The 17,518-nt window shown below is 48.4% G+C and overlaps 1 protein-coding gene across 18 annotated transcripts in view; it reads left to right on the top strand.

Annotated features, from left to right (window-relative positions):
• lingo2 (leucine rich repeat and Ig domain containing 2) overlaps nt 1–17,518 on the top strand; it is a 251,085-nt gene that overhangs the window by 123,330 nt on the left and 110,237 nt on the right. The gene's annotated exons all lie outside the window — the stretch shown is intronic.

Below are 17,518 nucleotides of genomic sequence, written 5' to 3'. Positions count from 1 at the left end.
CTGGCGTCCACATATGTGGAAGTTGTGCCGTGTGCCGCCTTTTATTCCTCTTCTGGCTCTTGCTCCTCGGGTAGAAAAGGGATTCCAACGGCTCCTCTTTCGGGAGGAATGAGAGTGTTTTTAGGATTTTGGCGTCAAACCGTCGTGCGCCACATGAGACTTTTTGGGAGGAGTGGATCTGCTGCCCTCTTGATCAGCACCAGACAAGTGCAGGGTACCTGCTTTTGTAAACGCTTGAAATATTCATGGCTGCACGAGCGTCCTGTCTGTCCCCTGAAATATTTAAAATCAGCGTTCAGCTCGTGCTCCACCTCCGTCGAAGCCCAACTTCGGCCCGGGCGCCTCCTCGTCACGTAACAGACACCCAGTGACCATTAAATGCCTTTGCCTCCGGATATAACATTTTCAAAAGAAGAGTCTCTGCTCTTGCAAAACATCCACTGGGGGGAAGTGGAGCCTGATGGGAAGTTGATGACAGCCCCTGTGTTGCTGGTGTCGTCTGGCTGTAGGTGGTTCAAATGTCCGATGGTTCCCTCACATACGCGGCTCGATTGCGAGGCGACGGTCGACACAAACGTGCGGTGGAGATGGCTTTTAGCATTCTGGAGCTGGTGTGTGTGTGTGTGTGTGTGTGTGTGTGTGTGTGTGTGTGTGTGTGTGTGTGTGTGTGTGTGTCTTGCCTCCTCTTCTCATCTGCTCAACGCTCTGTTCATTTAATCTAACGAGCCTCATCTACTGTACATGTATATCTGTATATACAGTATGTGTGTGTCAGTGTGTAGATAGATGTGCGTACGAGCGGAGGGGAGTTTGTGAGTGTATCTGGTGTGTGTGTGTGTGTGTGTGTGTGTGTGTGTGTGTGTGTGTGTGTGTGTGTGTGTGTGTGTGTGTGTGTGTGTGTTTGTCCAGAGCTCTGAGCTTCATCCCTTTTGATGTTTTATTGAGTGTTAACCATGGAAGGACTGACGCACTGCCTCTGATATGGAGCAGCGTGGCTAAAGGAGAGCACTAAGGAAGACTTTGCCCCTGCTTGTGTTTGATTTAACTCCGAATTAGCAATGCTGTGTCTGCCTCGTTCGGCTCCCGGGGCTCGTGAGTGACTCGGCTGCGGTGCTGAACAGGGGAGTCGTCGGCCTATGGGCTGCATGACGGTGCTGTAGGTGCTCGGGTGAGAGAGCAGATACATAACGCAGCCTAATTCTTCTCTCCTTTAACATTGGCAGAGGAGTGGGAGACGGGGCCCCTCGCTCCCTGTGATATCATGCATCCACTGAATGGGAGGGTGGTGGGAACACGGGGAACACTGCCTCCTGATTATTCAGTGCGGTTGACGCCATGTTCCGATGGGCAGGAATCAGAGGACCCAAAAGCTGGACTTGTGATTTATTGCTCCCAGTGTCCGTCAACAGGAAGCAGAAACCTGACACGCCTGCCTCCAACCATAATACATGCTGTGCAGTCACAGCTGGCTTCTTAGCCTGCTGTAGGATGAATATATGCAACCTCACATTTAACATTAGCTTCTGTTTTTCCTACAGGGAGGATATGTGTCATTAACAGTAAGTGTTTCCTTTATTATAGTGCATATCAATATCACTAATGACATGGGTTTCCTGAGGATGTCCTGCCTCATGGTGTGGTTGGCGCTGAGGAAGTGGTGCAGCGTTAAAAAGCAAGTGGGAGATGTTAAAGGGAAGGTGAGGCTGCTGTGGTGGACCGTCCATTGGGTTGTTAGTTGTAAGGATGAATATAAAAGAAAGTGTAATATCTGTTTATATTAGTTGTGCTGGTGGACTTGCTCTTGCCTTACGTGTGTTAGTACCTCGATGAGTAATGAGTAAAACTTGAAAACTGAGTTAAAATTAGAATTAAATTGAATTTCTTCCATAGTTTCATGGATCTCTGGCATCCGAGCACAGTGGTGCCATAGAACCATGTGCTTCTGTAAGAAGGACTGCAAAAACATAAATAATACCTTTCAATAATAGATTGATCGTGTAGATCTTAGTTACACTGAGGTCCTCCATGTACACAGTGAATACTTGTCACCAGAGGACAAATGTACAGAGAATTGTGTCAAAATCAAGGTCTGTACCCAGAAGGAGAGGAGCATATTTTTAGCCTGTCCATTAAGGACATGGAGGAAAAATCAATGATCACAGCCTGAAACACTGGGTCTCAAATTTAAGTTTTTTTTCCCTCTATGACCTTTGGATACAGTTGGAGATATGGATATAAATATCGAATTCAAACCACAGTTCCACGGATGGAAGTGACGCAGGGCGTTTGTTTGCTTAAATGAGTCCACGTCGACTAAACGGCCCCCGAGCATCTGGGTTATTGCAATTATTAGTGTTTTTGTTTCTCGCGCTGCAGCCGTATTAGGATGCGACGCACACTTTTACATCGCACGCTAATATGTGTATAATTGCTGCTGCCACTTAGAAAGGCATTTACATATTCCTGCTAGCCATGGCCAGACACACATCTGCAGCGCACCCTCCACCAGCTGGCCCAGTCGGGCCGAGGAGCCGCTTCACACGGAGGTCCGGTCATCTGGAGCCCCAGCCGCCAGCGGACGCGGCTTATCTGTTGTCGGAACCCCTTTGAATTCCTGATGAGGCAGAGCCCAATATGCTCCAACAGCTGGGTCATTTATTGAATATGCTTACTCATCGTGGCCGAGCGACTCCAAAAGGGCAGCTCCGGGGAACGGAAATATTATTTTAAGCGCGTGTGCGAGCACAAAATGGCCGCCGCGTTCCCCACGCGATGGGGACGACCGGGGGAGGACTTCAGACGGGCGTCCGCTGCCGGCGCCGCGGCCCGGTTCCGTGCCTGGTGACAGGACGCATTAGCGGGGGTCAGAGGGGACGTCGCCGGATAAGTACGGGGCCACGGGATGTCTCACCTGCAGCAGTTGAGAGGAAACGGAGAAAACGTGTCTTGGGGCTTTTCCAGTGGAGCTCCAGACGCCAACACAGGTCCTCGGGCAGCGTTTGAAGCTCAGGCGAAGAGGCCTGATATTATAACCTGGACCCTCAGTCCCTTCTCGCCTCCTTTTGCACAAGGCCTCCCCTCGACTCGGCTCCAGATGGGAGCGATGATAGTTAGGATTCTGTGACCCACTTTCACAAGCAGGCTGCTCTAATTAGTTTAAAATCACATGATAAATATGAGATAACACCAGATTTTTGTTACTAGCTCACATGTGAACGTTTAAGTCTCTTTGTGGTCTCGTCCTCTTTTTAAAGGGACTTTGCGTCATTCTCGTGGTTTCCTTGTTTATACATTATACATGAGTACAAAAAGGGCCGACAAGCGTCGCAGCGCGCATGTGCCATTACTGAGCAGACCCTATTTAACGCTAATTACAGGCCATTAAATATTCACACAGTAGAAAAACCTGCCTGTATCCTAAAAGCGGGGGAAGATTGATACGGGCCCAGACCAGCGATGGAACCGTCCTGTTTTGAGTTTTTGCCTCCATCAGCCTCTCTAGGACGTCCTCACAGCGACTTTCATCCCGTCCCTCGGTTTCCGATGAAGTGCGGTATTTACAGTATTGACCGCTCTGCTCTGGAGGCGATAACACAAACGCTGTCTCTCGTATCTCGGTGAAGAGCCACTTACATATTCGCTTATTTGTCGCTTGATCCGCTTTGTCTTGGGCTCCAGTCCCGTTTACTGATGAGGGTGAGCTGATGCTCAAGAGAAACCCAGGGTCACATAATTCTGCTTAGCATGAGTGTGAAATATGCTGGATTCAGTTGTTGCTGTGTAAAAAGGTGGACAGACTTTTAGCCAAAAAGATCTTTCAAATCACAGCCGTTAAGTTTGTGTCCCTGAGCTGAGAACTGCCACGCTGGAGCCCAGGACCGATGCATCACACACTACAACTGCTCCACAAATGCTTTGCAGGTAGATCCAGACACTGTAAGTCATGCTGTTGTCTTTTCATTGGAACAATAGTGGAAATGTCAGAACACGGATCCTCGCTCTGCCTCTGAGGGGACGACGGACTCCAGCAGCACCTGTTTCAGTTCCACTGGACACGTCCCGCTCGGTGCCAGACCGAGGCTCTCAGCAGCAGCCTCTTTGGGCTCAGAGCTGCCCCTCACATCCTCCTTAATTCTCCTCCTCAAAGGAGTGCGTGGGGACGCGCAGGTGCAGCCACGTGCACGGCCCCGAATCCCCACGTAGCAGGACGCTTGTTGTTGGGGGTGAGTAAAACGACCCGTCTCCCCGGGTGAGGAGGACAGAACGCAGAATCCTCGCTCGGTCTGGTGCGTGAGTCATGTCCCGGTGGAAGAAGAAGAGCTCCTCCGATTGAAGCCTTGTGTTTGGTACCTGAGGCACAGTTAAGGAGCCCAAACAAGAGGCGACAGCGCCGAGCAGCAGATAATGGCTCTGATAGTACGTGCTAAGTTAATAATTTCTACAATTGGTGTCTGTGCCCGATAATTGGATTTCTAAACCTAAATGTCAGTCGTAACTATTCTGTTGTTGTGAAAGAAGGGACGGGAGATGACACGAGATTAAGTTCCGCACGCTCACAAAAAGCTCGTCTTGTGCGTGCGCGCTTCTATTAAGACGGTACCAGTTGGCCGCCGTCCAGGAAGCGCAGCCAACCCAATTTCGAGTCGCATCCGCGGCGGCCGCCTTCCGCTCCATTTCGGGCTGTTGCATAAACCCCCAAACAAATTGACAGGAGGGGCTGTGGTTCAGCGCTGCCCTTTTAATTCAGCGCGCGGCCCCGTTTAAATTCGTCTAATCTGCGGTGGCTGTCAGCTGCGCAGAGGCTCATTAGAACCTTTGTCACGCCGCTGCTCCTGGGCAGCGGGACGCACCACACAGATAAGAACTCCCTCTCCCTCCCTCCCTCCCTCCCCTCGCTCGCCCTCCCTCCCCCTCGATCGCGGCAGCTGTCTTCCTCTCCCCGGTGTGTTCGCAGACGTTTGGTTGGAAAGTGGAAGCCTGAGAGTCAAACCTCGTTTTGGACGCGTTCGGAGCCTCTCAGGGGCGGTGAGGGCTGCTCCCGTCACCGGAGGGATGTGGTTCGGAAATGTGGCCCATTTTGTGTTGGAGGGAGAGCGTTTATAGAACGACACAATTAATTAGATTTAAAATTAAAATGCACTACACTTATTCCCATTTAAGCTGTAACTTACGTGATAACAACACTAATAAGAGACTTAATTAAATATGGGACGGCTTGAATGTGGTGCCGCGATGCTGCATCGACGCACAGGAAGCCGCCGCCGCCGCCTCACCTGCGCCTGAACCACGCTAGCTGTAACCTGCTGCGAGGAGCAGGCGAGGACGAGTGTGCTGCAAAGTGTGTTGCAGATAAGACGTCAGTTATCAGAAATGCCACGGGCGCGTGACAACCCTGACCCCCCGGAGCTGGCGCATCTGTTTGGAGCCTGACTCCGAGCCCACTTTCAGATCTTGTGACTCGTCTCCATCACAGGAAGTAGGTTAGTGAAAGCCCTTATGCGGCAGCGCTGTATCTGCCGGCTGAATATTTTTAATAAGGACCCGTCCTGTTAGTGTTTGTGTAGTGATTTGTCAATTTGAAGACCACCTTTTTCTCCTTGTACTGATATAAGATGTCCTGTGGATATATTTAGATTTGCATCCTGCACCTGCAGGACTCTGAGCTCCAATCCAGCAGGACTGTTGGATCCACATACTCGGGCTGTGGAACAAATAATGACATCATCAGCTTTTTTTAATAAGATCGTACGTGACAGCAGCACAACAACTGGGTCCGTCCTGTCATTCTGCCGCGTGCGACACATGACAGAGATTAAACGCTCATCCTCAGACACGCCGAGCTGCACACTGCTAATTCAGCTCGCGTGCCACATTAGATTCAGCCGGGACGGCACCGCCCGCTCCTGTGAAGAGGCGGGAATCAGACCTCCACTTCGGAACGCTGACCTTTCCCTCCCAATGTACGACGGCCGCCGCCATCGACACCGCCGGCGCGAATTACAAATCAGTGAACGTGTGTTTGTGTGAAATCCTCCTTCGCTTGTGAGGCTGAAATGAAGGGGGTGGAGCCACCTCGGGGACGCCAGAGTGGGCGGGGCCACCTCGGGGGGGGGATGCTGTGGGGGCGGGGCCACCTCGGGGGGGATGCTGTGGGGGCGGGGCCACCTCGGGGGGGATGCTGTGGGGGCGGGGCCACCTCGGGGGATGCTGTGGGGGCGGGGCCACCTCGGGGATGCTCTGGGGGCGGGGCCACTTCTGGGGGCGCCGGGCTGCCTGGCTGTGCTGGACACAGGACTCAGGTCCATCACCTCCATTCTGAAAACGCGTGCGTCCGTGTGAGTGCGATCAGCTGCAGGGTTCTGCGGGGTTCTGCAGGGTTCCGCGGTCCAGGCAGGGATCATGTCACGTGACACAAAGTGCTGAGCTAAAATCTGCATTGTTCTATACGCGCTGCTGTAGCCTTCATGTATCCGCGCTGGTTTGACAGACAGTGATGCGTCAGGCTACTGGACCCGGGCCTACTACTGGATCAAGAAGTCTGCTCTGCGATTTGCAATGCAAATGTGTGTTGAAACGGGTGCTTGGCAACAAAGACGTTGTTTCTGCCAAGTAAATGGAAAAAAGGATGATACTACTGGGTCTTGACTCTGGAACACTATATAATAAGACATGAAAGCTGTTTGGTGAGAACGTGACCTCTCCCTTTGATTCCCGAGCAGTTCACGGTCTTAGAACAATCACAAAGCCTTCGTAAATGTTTGTCTTCAAATCTGAAGCGTCGCGTAGGCGTTGGAGTAAGTGAATAGTAATGAATGACGAGATTCGGTTAACTCAGTTTATCTGTGAGCGCATGAAGTGGAAAATCAGCAGAACGAGCTCGGATCTCGGCTCCAGATCAGCTGGAATGTGGCGCAGAGGGAAACTGTTACATGATGGATGTGGAGCTATTGAAACGTTGATGTGATGTTTCCTTTAACAGTATATAATATGACTATTGCAGCTCAGTGCCGCGTCGTTGGCATGTTTCCCTGTGTTTAAAGTAGCGGCGCTGACTTTCCAATGCTAGACATACATCTACCCTAAAGGCATCCGACACACACCCACACTAACCCACACACACAATCATGCATGAACACAGGAATTAGAATAATTCTGATGCTATGGAATAAAACCAAGAGAAAGTAATGGGATTATTAAACATGACTGCGTCAGAAGGCCTCTTCAGCGTGTTTGTGTTATTTAAGAGAGCTTCTTTCATCTAATTAGCAACTTAATGACCTGAGACCAAAAAAATTGCTACAACAAAACCCCCGCGTTTATTGTTTTGTCTCTTTGCAATTTATATGGAAACAAGGTGAAAGCGCGAGCGCGGAAATGTTCCACATGAGGTGAACTGCGAGGCAGATGATCGCGCGCTTACTTATTTGCCCTGCAGGAGGAGAAAGAAATGACTTGAACGGCATCCTGCATACGTCGCTGCACGGCTGACTTATTTATGAAACCACTTCCTGTGATGACGCAGCGCCTCGCGTTCGCTGAGGTGGAGGAGGACGTCGGACCTTTACTGGTCGTAGACGCATAAAAGCCTCCATTTTGAGGCCACTGTCTTTGGTCGTCAGTGTCGCCCGTATATTCAGCAACCCTGATTTCCTCTCTTCTGCTGCGACGCCCGTCCAGTCCCATTACTGTTTGTGACTCAGTACTTTCAACTGTCGAAAGGGGGAAAAAAAGTGCATACATAATGTATTCCTCGGGTGTATCCACCCCCGGATCAATGGCAATACAAAGACCATCTACAAAGATGGTTGGCTCAAGGCCATATTTGATCACTTCCTCTGCACACGATCGCTGCTCGCTTTTTTGTGAGCCCACTGAGACTCAATTATTTCCAAGTGTTTGTAAGCTATTGTTGAAAGAACACGGAGTGAATATTTAAAGTTGGTGGGGGGAAAGAAAAATCTTTGATGAGACATGAAAACGGCAGATGGATGGTAATAGAGGACTGTTAAAACAGCGAGAAAGGAGGAGCGCAGAAGAAAGCGATGCAGCGTTGGAGCGATGCAGCGATGCAGCGTCCTCTTCTTATAGGAACGAGCCCCCGCTGCGTTCGTGCAGCGACGGAGGGGAAGAAAAGCAAATGACCGCGCACTCAGTCATCGCAGTGAGCCGATGGAGCAGGTCGACGCAGCCGATTCAGGACATCCAGGTTTTGAGCAGGTCTGCTTAAAGGCTGGAAGCGCTGTTCAGCGCATTAACGCTGGGGGGGTGGACGTGAACGTGCAGCTCCGCCGTCCAGGCAACAAGTGAGTGAACTTTGAGAAGCAGAAGCACAGATTTATGTGCTGTCCCGTCCCCTGCTGCGCCTGTTCCTCCCTCACCCAGATGGCTCGGCTCCGCTCCCAATATTTCCAGCATTAAATAAAAACCTCCCCAGATTTAGTTATTTTTCTCCATTTCCAACAATGTGAAACCTCCCCCTTTCCTTGATGGTGCTGTCCGATGACTGGCTGTGTCCCGCTGCTCTGGCCGTTCCCCCGGATAATGAGTGTTTGTGTGAAGGGCACGGCTCGCGCTAAAATTAGATCAAAGGCCTGCGTTTTCCAGGCATCAAACGCCGGACAGAAGTCAGGCTCCAGCTCTGGAAGCGCTGCCTCTCCAGTTGCCCGGGTGTCACACCACTGGTAATGACTGAATCTGTTTAAGGAGATGCCGTTTGATGTGCGCCCCCCCCCCAGCGGGCGAATCTGGGCTTCATCCGTCTGATTCAGATTCAAGACAATATCTGAGCGAGTGTAATCGCGTACAGTAGCGGCTTCGCTGCGAGTCCAGCGACTCCGCCACAGTCCTGACCCGCACGCAGCCGTAGCTGCTCATAGGCCGGCGACACCTCCAGACTGTCTGACCTTCAGCTGCAGAATGAGGTGTGAACGGCAGCACCTGGGCCCGAGAAATGAACCTTTGGCTCAATATCTATCAGACGGAAGAAGAAGGGGAAGGAACAAACCCAATGCACTTTACACGCCTGATGATGCATTATGTTTGGATATACAGTTTGCTTCTACAGTGTTTTATTTTATATTGAACAATAACAGATTAACATATAGACCCGATGTTTCAATGCTGACCTTAAAGCTTAAAGCTTAATGGTGCAGTTTGCTGCAGCGTCGTCCCTGTCGTGCTCGTGTGCCACAGATTGTCAGCTGATGAGAGCGAGGACGGCTCCTAGGAGTTGAATTTAGAAAATCTGTGATGTTTTCAGAGGCGTCACCTCCCGGCTTCCTGATTAGGTGAAGGACCCTCCTTTAGTGTTAGAGCCTAACTGGCTGTATGTTACTGTACCGTATGTCGGACACCACACATGATTCTAAACAGGAACAGTTTAATGAATGCTACGAATGTGACGTTGTTCCATCGTTCACTGAGATGGAAGCAGTTGGAAGCAGTTCCGAATGCCTCCTTGTTGATCCCGAGCTCAGATAACCTTACGTGTACCACACTGATGAAAGAGGAGGCTGCGTTTTCATTAGGTTTTAAGTAGGTCACTCTGCAGGAGCGAGATGCAGTAGATTCTGTGCCTGCTGGAAAAGAGCACACCTGCGACTTGGCTTCGCTGAATCAAACGCGACCTGGAACGCGTTCACGTCCCCAGAATGGTGTTCGAATGGTTTGATACACGAACGGATTCATTTGTGTTTGACCTGCTGTCACGTGATCGTGCAACCTGACGTCCTGCTGTGCTTTTTTTGTCTGTGTGTGATGAGGTCTTGCATTTACGATGCGTCTTCTGGGCATTTTTACGGCTCCGTTGGCCACGTTTCCAGAGTTTCTCTTTTCTATTTGCGGCTGGTTCTTGTCCCGTTATCCTCACAGACACCGGAGGAGTCTGATGGGTAAGAAGGCTGCAGATTTATTCTTTTCCTTACAGCCAGTGTTCCTTTGAAAGCTTCCATGCGGGTTTACCCAAAGTAACAGCAATAAAGAAACCCTAATAGCTCAGATTTCTCCTCTTTCTCTCATCCGCGGCCGTGGAGGGAAGTTAATCTGACTGGCATCTGGCTGGAGCGTCCAGAGACGCGGGGAACGCATGGAAACAATCAAGAGCGGGTTCAGTGCACAGCGTGTGGAGCTTTTGGTTGTGAAGAGGCACTGAGGGGATGCCTTTGAGTGTCAGGCGCTTCCGACCAACACTGTGGCTGTTGCAGACGCTGGGTTCTGACTAAAGCAGGAACTTTGATCTCTCGTTCGCCCTGGGAGGTGGCGACATTTGGCAGGTGCTGACCTTCTGAAGAAGCTTCGTTTCATTCTCAGAATGAGATGTAGGTGGAAAATATTATGTGGAGCTCACTGACGAATCCAACCATAACGTGTCTGTCAGCTTTGTCTTCATAACCACAGTGCACAGGAAATGTTTCAAATGTAAGAAATAAAGCAAAAATCGATTAGTTTGTGGAGGTGTATCCACAGGACCCCGCCCCTTTTTACTTCCCATTAGAATCCACCTGCACTTTGCTTCTTGTCATCTTTATTGGCGAACACAGAATTTAGGTAACATCTTTGCACACTGGACTTGTAACTTGAGGCTAAGTGCAATATTTGCCTCGCAGGGATTCTATTCTTTTAATGAGGCTCTTAGAGGTAATACTTTTTCCAAGACGCAGCATCTTCGTGCTGGCTTGGTGGAGCTGAGTACGTACTGTAATGTACTGGACGTACAATTAGACGAGCAAATATATAATATATAATATAATAATATTGAGCTGGGGGCTTCTCTCTACTTGGGGAAAGGGCTGGATCTGCAATATTCTTTACATCCAGTTGGAAGTATTTCCTCAATTGATTACAAGAATGAACAGGAAGCTAATAATTGGATTTGTCGATGAAAGGGTATTGAAATGGAGTCGGTGGAGACGGTGCCTGGTCATCCGAGCTGACTCGTTCTGCTTATTTACCAGACATAAATCAGCTAATGTGACCATTTCCTTTTCTATAGAAAGGCCCAGCATTAGGGATCTGCTAAGTGCCTGTGGAGTCTATCATGACGGGTGAGATATGATGAACACTCTCCAGCTCCTCGGCTCACATGTGGGAACGACACCTGAGACAGAGCAGGTGCGTCGCAGGTGAGGAAACGCGATACTCGAGCGTCGACCAGGATCAGATCTAGTGATGATGAGTCTGGACAAAACGGGAATAATGGCCACCGTTTGTAATGAAGCGAAGAGTTGAACAAAGACGCTTGGAGGGGAAAACAATCGCACGCACCTGTTTCCTGGTGATGCTTCAGGTGCGATTGGCTGATGAGGCGGTGCTGCCTCAAACCGCTTCCCAACTATTTAAAGCAAATTGTGCGTTTGCCAAACGTCCAGAACCGCTTCCACTGACGTGATGTGGCAGAATTAGCACCGAGTGCAGGAAGCTGCTGCTTCTCTTTGTTCAGCCTTCCTGCTGCCATGCACTGTGCAGCAGATACATACTGTACAAACAGCAGACACGAGCTTCCTTCCCTGAGGTGCATCAAATCATAACAAGCAGAAGATGTTTGAGGGTCGTTACCAAGGGAGAGGAAATGGTTAAATTAACTCGTGGTTATTGGTTGTTATAGTATGTGCTGCATATGCTGTATTGGTGCATCTTCATGAGCAGCACATTTAACAAGAGCGTTCAGACTGTTGGTACTTAAAGCAGCACACACGTGCACAAATCAAGGCTGTTGTTTGTGTTAAGCAATTAAAGCCTGTATGTGGGCACGAGGTTGCCAGCGAAGCCGCATTGACCGAGCCTCGGGTATAATTACATGCAAAGGTTTTTTTTCTCTCATGATTTATTGCTCTACAGCAGCTGTCAAAACTCAGGCTGCTCTGATTGGCTTTTAAATTGCGATGTTATTAAAATCCAAGTGCAGTGCCCCAAAATGGCACCGGCCCAAACGGTTAAACGGAGACTCCCAGTGGTGAGCTAATTTATGACCAGTGTTGAGCCAGACAGCTGGTTTCACGTGAGGAAATATGGCGTTAATGAGCAGAATCGATTGCAGCTGACGGTCGCCACACTGCGACACGTTGCTGTTTCCACCATTGGCATCGTCATCTAAGTCATAATGAGTCATAATAATAATAATAATAAAGTGTTTTTGATGGCTCATCTTCTTGGTCGAGCTGTGATGGGGCGTCTTGATTCAACTCGCACCTCAGAACGCTGCAGCTGGTTTTAGAACCCGTCCGTGAGCCGGGTCCCTGAATGCAGCGCCCGTGTGAAACGGTACTCGGTCATACAAACAAGCTCATACATGTCAAGAGACGGGAAGCGGCCGAGCGAGCGGTCTAATTAACAGCAGAGCAGCGGCTCGATAAGTGCCTTTTGTCAGGCCGGACAGCAGTTACAGCCACAAACGTAATGGCTCATTGAGAATGAGTGATTATTGGACCTCGAGCCTTTGGCAGGTGGGAATCGTTGCACCTTTATTCCAGCGGCATGTCGGGAACACAGCGTTCGGATGCAAACTGAGCTTTAGCATAAACACGACGACGGGGTCAGGCTGCGAAATCAGGCCCTGTCTAGTGGTTAGAGGAGCAGGAACGGATCGGTACTCGGCTGCAGGCGCTGCATCACCACATGCACAGCGTTTCTGCTCTGCAGCCTCTGAGGCGTTCCTCACTGTTCTGCACGGCCCCATTCACGCCTTCACCTTACGCTCAGGTCTTTATCACCTGGTTCCTCCGTCTTTGAGCTCCTTCATGCCTGCTTTGTATGCAGCTGCGTGTGCTGCCCCTAGCATTGATTCTGTGGCCAAACCGGGCCCTGAGGTGGAGTGCGACATGGGCTCCTGGGCCCCGGCGTCGGCACCAGACGTGGGGCGTGCGGCGTCCTGGTTCTGCTTGTCTGTGGTGACATTGGAGGAAGGGCGAGTCCGTCCTCACACTGACGCTAGCTGTGGGCTATCGTTCAGGCCTGGGCTGCAGATTGGCACGATGGCGTTATAGGTTAAAACACCAATGAGACGAGCAAGGAAAAAAATGGATATATTAAGAAATATTAGTGCCCAATGAAACCTGCAAATCATTTTTTCTAATTTGGCTCCGATGTAATTTAATACCTGGAGTGTCATGGATTCATAACATCTTATTACATTTTAGCAGCTCATTCACATAACCCTAATTTTGAGAATAAAGACATTTACATATTGCCATTTCTTGCTCATGAATGTTCATCAGACTGCCCGTGCATGACCACTGTGAAAGGAAGAACTGATAACTTCTTAAAGGATTAGAAACACATCCCTGTATAAGCCAGTACAGCCAGTCACCGCTTTATCCTCACATAAAAGTGCTAATGGAGCTGGAAGAGCAGGCGGGAGGCGGCGCAGGGCGGCGGCGTGGCGGAGGTGACAGAAGGCGTCCTCCTCTGACGAGGCCTTTCCATAATCTCTTGGCAGTGACTCGGACGCTTGGCTGTGGGCGCAGCATCTCCGGGCTACTTCTCTGTACTCCTGTGGTTTAGCATCCCATAAATAACAAGGGGCAGACGGAGGCAGACACAATAAGCAAGTGAGGACAATGTGGCGAGAAGGCTGAGAGCCTGAATAAGAAACAGACATTTAGTTGTCCTGAAGACAAAAAGAGCCAAACTGTGATTTGTTGTTTAGAACAGAGGCCGATTGTGGATGAATAGTACCATGACATTGGGAGAACAAAAAAAGGAAAAACACTGCAGTGCAGAGATAAGGGTGCCTGTAGGAAGGTATGAGGGAAGAGACAAGTTGCTCTTTCTCACCCTGAGGAAGGGTTTGAGGAAATTCGCTCACATAATTCTGTTTTATTTATGCCATTATTGTTGGGGGGAAAGAGCAACTTTTCTATGCAGTAAACATTTAACCTTTTTCAAATTATACAAAACAAGTTTCAAAGTTTAAGAATGACTAAGCGACGCAAACAATGAAAGAACCTTCTACACCAGTGAATCTAGTGTGATTGTTGTTGCCTGAGCTCTAGACCACAGTGTGCTGGTGTTCAGCGTCTGTTGACATCACGGATGCTTCAGGTAAACGTCAGTAATCTGTGGCTCAGTCGGAGACTGGTCTCACAAAGACCTGGAAGCGAACTGTAACGCTTGACAGACTCGACACTTGTGTGATACAGGAGCGGCTGCAAACCAGGCCCAGGATGCACACGACACACACACACACAATTATCTGCTAGAAAAAGGGTAACATAAAGCAAATTTCGTGTCGTTGATAGTGAAGTAGATTTAATTTAAATTACTGCTTTGTCATTTCCAGCATCCTGGCAGCTCAGTAATTGGAGGAGGTGTTAAGCCTCGACTCCGTTATGCACTGACATTTAAAATGTCTCTTGTAAGGTAGAGAAGAAATATCACTATGCAACGAGGTACAGTGTGATGATATCAAAGTAGGAAGGTGTTGCTCAGCCAGATGGCTTTGTGTTTGTGTTTTTGATTTATATTATTTAGTAGATAATGTTTGATTCATTAGTTCAAATGACTGTATGTGCAGGCTTGTGTAGGATTCAGCTACTGTGGTGTGATGCCGTTTAGATACATCTCAGTGAGGGTGCATTGTGGGTAATGCAGTCTGTGCCTCTTTTCTTAATATTTGATTTTTTATTCCTGTTTAATATGCAGGCATTTGGCAGGAACCTGTCTACGGTTCAGCAGCGTGAGCTCAGGTGCTGAGCTCCCGCCGGCTGCGTGGGGCAGCTCCGTTGTAGACATTTGTTTGACAGCTTCACGCACATGTTAATTCCTTCTTAAATAATTGAGTGCTGGTGTTGACATGGACTCCCGAACTTGATTGTTTGTGTCCATTTTATTTGCCTGCCCGTAATTAGCTCAGCAACTCGTGTCCCTGCATTCGAGAGCATCAATTGGTTCCCTGGGGCTCGCTGTTATTGTTAATGTTGACCATCGCACAGTGAAATGTAATGAGACGCTGACGCAGGGGAGGAAGAGGTTTGCTGCGTTTCCTCTAACATCACGTCTGCTCGCGTGGGGATTTTGGCCTTTTAAAATTTGCCCAGAAACAACCTAAAACCAGCAAATGTGCAGCAGGAGTCTGCGCCGTGTTTGTGGAGTTGTTACTTCGTGGCAGCAGAAGGAAGGAACCACTCTCACCAAAGTGCTCAATGTACTTCAGCATGAAGTATACGACACATGACCATGACCAACAGCTACAGTGGGCGCTTCAGCATCGCTGCCAGACTGCGCTGCTCAAAATAAGTGCATGCATATTCAATGTGTGATCGGTTCTCCTACTGTCTAGTACACGACCCAGTTATATAAATGCAGCCTGCTTCGCCTCCTGTCTCGCAAACTTCACTCGAGCAGCTGAAATGCGGTGAAAAGGTGCCGGCCGTCTAGATGCAGTTGGCTCAGCGGCGCCGGCTCAGTGGCTTTCTCATTCGTGCCAGTGTCTACGATTAACAGGCGTCGATGGATGATTTTACCCAGAAACACTTTCTTTTAGTAAATGCCTGTGGCGGCAGAGTTAGAGGTTTTATCTCATGACAAGCGGCTTAAAAAATAAACCTCAACAGAAAAATAGAAGCACTTTATTAGGTACACCTGTGATGTCATTCTACTGTTACATGATTTTAATTCTGACAGCTTCAACGTAAAAACTGAGAAATCTGAGAGTGGAAATATTGGCATGAGGTTGGCTGTTTTTTAATCTGAGCATTGGATTCATAACATGTTCATTTTTAGATAAAAGGCTGCTTCTCGAGGAAGGAGAAGTCTGCCATTACTATCCATCAACATCTTTGGAAGGCGACAACAAGCTGCAGCCTCTCGCTGCGCTGAATGAATGATGAACATCTGAGGCAGACGTTGTGGGCGGAGTCCGGGCTAAGGTTTGCTGCTGTGATTAATATCAGATTTGAGTTTCTTAAATGAATACCATTAATAATCACACACATAACGATCCCAGAGCTTCTCAAATATTTAAGATGAGATCATTTCACAGTGACATGAACAATCCCATTTATGAATGAAGCACAACGCTTCAAGCTCGGCTGTAGCTTAAAGCTAAAAGCCAGATGTATTGTCTCCATTCCATCCTTCCTCATGTGGCATTTGTTCTGTTTGTCTGGATTAATCTTAAAACCCAAGACACACTATTAGAGTAATTTATTTTAAGAGTTAATAATTTTGCTCTTAGATGTTCCAGACTTCCTGAAACACCACCAATAACATATAGAGCTTATACTTGTGATGGATTTTGAATGAATCTCATTAAAACGAACGATCTTCACGAACGCAAATGGGAAATTCAATAATTTACAATGTGTTTGTCCCAGCATATGACGATGATGATTAGACTTTATGCTCTGCTGGCTGGGAGGATCTGTTTATTAGTAATACAATAGCAGTGGTGCCATTTCAACACAGCGTCTTTGCAGACATTATCTTCGCCGAGAGCTGATCGTCGCCACCGTGCATTCCTTTCATGGACTAGAAGCAATCGATTTAAATGCAAACTTTACACTAATCTCTATTTTTTGGTTGGTCTCAGTTGGTAGAACATCAGTGTGCAACAAAAAAGTCCTGAAGTACTTTGAGTGATACTTTTGAGTCTGCGTGCGCCAGAATGTACAGTATGTGATCCTGGATTCAGCCACATCTCTCTGACCCGATCTGTTTCTGCTGTGGCATTTAAAAACCTTGACTGGGTCCCGTGTTCCCTTTGTGTTCGCGAGCCTTTGTTCGTGGCCTACATTCAGGTTCCTGAGATGGAAAGTCTCCCAGAAGTGTGTCGAAAAGGTCTCAGTGGGAAACGTGACACTGTTTACGAGGCGGCTGCTGATATTTTCCTGAACAGCTATTATCTCAATCAGGGTTTAATCCCATTCACACAAATTGGAGATAACATTTGGAGTTTTTTTTTTCCAAATCTTGACCGTGTCTGCCGTTTTTGTGACGTACAGTGGTCATGTGTGTAAATCCCAAATTTGGAGATGCTGCTTTAGTTCTCTTTGGTGTACAGTATCTTTGTAAAATGAGCGGCTTATTGAAGAAGCTACTGCGTTAGGCCGGACATCCACACTGTACTGCAGTGTTTCATTATTTAATTACTTTGCATGTTCATAATGAAACTATCTGGAGTTTTCTTGAAATTGCTCTTAACTATATCTCCATCTCCTCATTGTCTCCATAAACAGAGGCTGAGACAAACCGGGGCTTTGATGTCTCTGCCTGCGAGGCTCCGGCGTTGTAATGAAACCCTATTGCATTGTCTCAGCACCAAATATTTGCTGTGCCGGAACAAAATCCTAATTCTGCATCAAGGCTTCCTGCTTCCACAGATTTGAAGCTGCTGGCTTCTTTCTCCCCCTAAGAGAGTTGCAGGCTTTCCTTCACTGTGCAAAACAGCTTTCAGGTCCATCAATTATTTACCACCTGTTGCCTCCAGGGAAGTCCTAAAAAAATTCAAAGATGAATGCAATCAAAGGGACCGGAAATATGTTTATACAGGTACAAGTAGATTTTTCATACTTTTTAATATAAC

This window comes from Betta splendens, chromosome 10, assembly GCF_900634795.4.
Source record: "Betta splendens chromosome 10, fBetSpl5.4, whole genome shotgun sequence".
Lineage (NCBI taxonomy): Eukaryota > Metazoa > Chordata > Actinopteri > Anabantiformes > Osphronemidae > Betta > Betta splendens.
The sequence above is the reverse complement of the archived record's forward strand: the minus strand, read 5'-3'. Positions and strand labels throughout refer to the sequence as shown.